The sequence below is a fragment of the Hippocampus comes genome, unplaced genomic scaffold (genome assembly GCF_001891065.2).
Source record: "Hippocampus comes isolate QL1 unplaced genomic scaffold, H_comes_QL1_v1.1 scaffold29, whole genome shotgun sequence".
In the NCBI taxonomy this organism is placed as follows: domain Eukaryota; kingdom Metazoa; phylum Chordata; class Actinopteri; order Syngnathiformes; family Syngnathidae; genus Hippocampus; species Hippocampus comes.
In genome coordinates this window covers 938,547-943,138 of record NW_017805820.1, presented here as the reverse complement: position 1 = coordinate 943,138, position 4,592 = coordinate 938,547, and the positions used below count along the sequence as shown (strand labels likewise).

The 4,592-nt window shown below is 42.9% G+C and overlaps 1 protein-coding gene across 4 annotated transcripts in view; it reads right to left on the bottom strand.

Moving 5' to 3' along the window:
* LOC109525506 (leucine-rich repeat and fibronectin type III domain-containing protein 1-like protein) overlaps positions 1–2,591 on the bottom strand; it is an 83,822-nt gene extending 81,231 nt beyond the window's left edge. For 2 of the 4 annotated variants that reach the window (XM_019886055.1, XM_019886052.1), the window contains exon 1: positions 1,573–2,591. The gene's annotated coding sequence lies outside the window, so the exon portion shown is untranslated. The remainder of the gene's footprint in view (positions 1–1,572) is intronic. The other 2 variants (XM_019886053.1, XM_019886054.1) reach the window with 2 other exon arrangements.
* Positions 2,592–4,592: the final 2,001 nt, after the last annotated feature.

The window sequence follows — 4,592 nt, the reverse complement described above, 5'->3', positions numbered from 1 at the left end:
CCACCACCCGCCCCCTATCACCTGGACCATCTCGGCTCCCTTGTGCTTCTCTGTGTTCCATCTGCCCTCTTTCCTCTGACAACTCATTTTAAGTCAACCCAAGTCTCCTCTTCCCTCTGCACAGCCTGACACTTGTCCTCTTGGGCAGTTCGCCCCTTGTATATTTATGCCCTCACCAATACATGTACTGTGTATCATTGCCCATCATTCCATTTGAGCCTCTTTCTGCAAAACTCCATCCATCCATCCATCCATGCAGTTTCTATTCTGTTTATCCACATTGGCATACAACATTCACACTCACATGGACAATTTATTGTCATCCATTGACCTAACATGTATGTTTTTAAAAAGTGTGACGACTCTGCAGTACTTGGAGAAAACCCACTTAGAACATCCAAACTCCATACAAAGGCCGAAACCCTAGATTCTAATCCAGAACCCCAGAACTGTGAGCCAGATGTGCTAACTATATGTCTGCTGTGCTGCACTCTGCTAATCTCGAAGAGTAAAAATTGGGAATACAGTGGTACCCCTACTTACGAACGTCTCTTCATACGAAATTTGCAAGTTACGAAACGTCTCAACAGGAAAAATATTGCCTTTTGTTACGAAAGACATTTCAAGATACGAAAGGTAAAAATGCGGTATGGTCGGCTACTCACTGCTCAGAGTTTCCTGAACGCAACATACGGATAGCTGCTCTGCCATTGGCTATTACCGAGAATCATCCTGGCATCCCATTGGCTAAGAGGGACTTCTCCTGTGTGTGTGTAAATGTGTGTAGATAGATAGATATGTGTCGATGCAGCATCCTCGTTATTTGCCCCTCGGGCCATGAGGTGTTCCGCTAGTTTTACGTAAATGTGAATCACCCAGAAAAAGTGTTCACCAGTGGGGTGATCGCTCACTATGCTGATGTTTGCCTTGGACATTTTCGAAGGATTGTTAAAAACCAACAAAAGCAAACGTTCTTGGATCAGTTCTTTGCAAAACATCAGGAAAAACCACTTCTGAGAGACATGGACTGAAGAGGGCAAAAAACGATGAGGACGCAGTTGAAAGTTAAATGACCATCATTTTTATTCTTTACTCTATTCTTTGTGTCTTGCATGTATGTGTTATTTTTTATGCAAATTTTGATGCATTTTTATGCTTTGGGAATCATTTATGTCTGAATTTTTTGGAGGGCTTGGAACGAATTAGGGCATTTACATGGAAAATCCGTCTCTACTTACAAAATTTTCTAGTTAAGAAATTTCTTCCAGAACAAATTAATTTCGTATGTAGAGGTACCACTGTACTACCCTATCCCACCCCTCCTCACACTTTCAACCATATTGAGTCTTACTTCCCACCTCTCTCTCTCCATTGTCCCATTTGCCTCCAGTCTTCAAATCGGATATCATCACATCTCGACCGCGTAGGAGAGAAACACCAGCGCCATTATCTCCCCATCGCGCCTCCCCTGGTTCTCTCATATGTGTGCATTACTCAGATGGAGAGTGGGGCAATTGCGCAATAATCAGATGGTTCAAAGTAAAAAGGGAAACATTATACTGTTTACTGTACCTTTGCGTCTCCCTCGCGTCCTCGCTGGTGGTAGGGGTTATTTGTCCAGTTATCTCCACTCTTGTCAAACCAAGCGCAGAATCCCTCTCAGGCAAAAATGCGCGAAATAATCCCACTCTTGGTCAGAACCATTCTTTAGACATAACAATAGTCGGTGTCCACTTTTTTTGGTGTGTGCGTGTAATTTTCGGTGTCTCGCTCTTCCCTGTACCCGGCTGACTTTTGAGGTTGTCGGGCCACGTGACGCGGTTCAGTCGTATTGAAATAAACGAGGTGCGGTGCCGGTGGCAGCCCGCAGAAACCCAGCGTCCGCTCGAGATCCACTGGGACGCAGTTTATGAGCTGAGAAAACGCCGCTAAATCGGCGCACCGCTGCGTTCGCGGTCATTTACTCTCCACACGAGCTCCCCGCGCCCCCTTCTTTCAATCACCCGTTTAAAGGAAAATATCCAACCGCGTCTTACCCTGGAAACCACCCCTTGGTTAGCCAATGACAAAGCAATGACAACGGGAAAGCTTTGGAGATCGATTCCTTCATGAAGACAGCCGCGTGCTTGCTCGTCGCCTTAGTGGCCCACTATTGCGTCTCGTCGCTTCCAGATCTAAATGCATGGCTGTCCCGACAGCTGAGTTCTGCCATTTGCAGCTCTTTCAACACCTCCGATGGAATGATAACCTCCCGGTGGCCCTCAATAGATTAGGCTCCGCCACAAGGTTATCCAGAGGGAGCTCTCCCAGGAGTCGTTGCCCCTCTTTCCGCCTCATAAGTGACTTTGTCGTGACCCGTTGTCTGCCCGCAGTGTTAAGAGACTTACAGAAAATGTTGAAGTTGCAGCCTGCAGAGCAATGATCCACAAAGAATACTCCCAAAAATAAAATAAAAAATAAACAAATAAATCCCCTTGTAAGCAGCAAAGAACCTTCGCGCGCGGGCTTATCCCTGATCAAATGGGATATGCTCCGACACTGTGAGCATCCTAGATGGCCCCGCCTGCAGTTACTTTCCCACAGTGCGGCTGTGGGCTTTGTCCCAACGCAGTCTGTATCCTCCCCTCCGCGTCCGTCTGTCCATTCGCTGCTGCTGGCGGATTGCGCAATGATTAATTGATGCAGGGCGTTTGCTTGAACGAGTGTGTTAGAACAATCTATCGAGACAAACCAGGAGGACCATATCCAATGTCAAGCAGCAAATGTATAATGTGTGGCATTATGTTAATTTGACTCAAACTTTCGAAGTAGGGGAAATGAGAATGCGTTAGAATTGACATGGTTGGTTATATGGTTTTAACAATACAGAATCGTAATGACTGCAAAATAGCCCCCCTCTCAAAAAAAACAACAATCTGAAAATGGTGCAGCATAAAAATCATGTTTAGTGCAAGATTACATCAACTCCAAAGGGCATCGTAACAATTCTGGCACTTGTACCACTAGGGGCTGTAGATGAGCCATTTTCCTCCACAGTTTTTTTTTTTTTTTTTTTTAACGGCATACATAAAAATGACATTTAGCTCTGATGAAAAGTAATTGATAGAAGTTATGCAAATTAAATTCCACAGTGAGACACATGCACAATAATAGCAGTGATTAGTGCAATCTCCAATACCCAGTCATAGATGTCTACAGATGCTGCATGTTTTTTGTTATTTTTTTTTTATTTTGCCCTTCAATTATCTGATTACAGCTAGACATTGGGCAATTTACATGGAAGGCAACATAATTCTAAGATTAAAGATGACAAAGCCACGAAGGTGATCCAAGATCAGAGGAAAAACAGACTAAATTAGACAAACATATTATGGTGAGTGAACAGCCTCATTTTATCTCATGTGCCACTCAGTCAAACAAATACTTTACGAGTATGCTGATGGATGATTGTGGTAAAATATTACATGCATTGCTGTGTAGGATAAAATTGTAATTACTCTACAACAGCATTGCCCAAATTATTATTGGTCATAAACAACAAAATAGGTCAGAGTGTTGTTTTGATAGCTTCAGTTCACATTGTGGTTTAATTGGTCTGAACTCTTGAGGGAGAATTCATATCTGGTCATCTTGAGGTCTTTAAATAAAAGTTTCTGACCTAAAAGTTTGTTCAGAAGAGATGGAAACAGACCCCAGAGTGGTTTTAAAGGTGACAATACATTCAGGGATACATTGGCCAAATTTTACATACGATATCTGTAGTCATGTGTACAAGTTTGACATCCAAAGTTAACCATTATTCATTCCGTGAGGCTGTCTGATAGCAGGTTTGGACTAACTCAGGTGTCAGTTTCAGTTTTATTGACATCAACAGTAGTGTCATAAACAGTTAATTGTACACAGATTGGCCAGCAATAAATAACGTTTTAACACCCATGTCTGAATAAGTGTTAACATCAATTTACTTATGATTACTGTATGTTTTTTTTAATTAAAAAAAATGACACGAAAATAACAGTACTCACTCCATGCATAATGTAGGATGGATGCCTATTTTTTAATTCGATTCAGTCGAACAAGTGGATAAACGACTTTCCATGTGACAGGGTGACAAGTGCATGTGCAAAGGCAGAGACTGTGTGTGCCCGGGAGCCGAGTCTCTTCACATTAAGACAAAATAGATTTGACTGATTGTCGTCATCTTGGGCACATTGTCGTAGCAGCGGGCTCAATTGGAGCTCATTACTGTTTGGCTCGTTGGTTTCTGGTGGCTACGCAAATGCGCAAGCCATAGCTAAGGGAAGAAGAGTTAGTCCTTAAGATGCTCACTAAGCAGAAGTTTCACAAAGTCCTGTGTGACATTTCTCATAATGATGTTTCCATCTTTGTGCATGAACTCCACGTTGTACAACTTTAAGGACACTCGACATTGTGCTGTGCTGTAACTGACTTCTTGAAACCGATTAAGTCTGTTTCATAGAAAACAGCCCAAGAAAACAGCACAAGAGTTCAGTTTTGTTACTGTTAACAAACGAAGGGGCTGAAGCGTGTGTGGCGGGCGCTTTTCAATAAGAGCACATTTGACTGGAAGT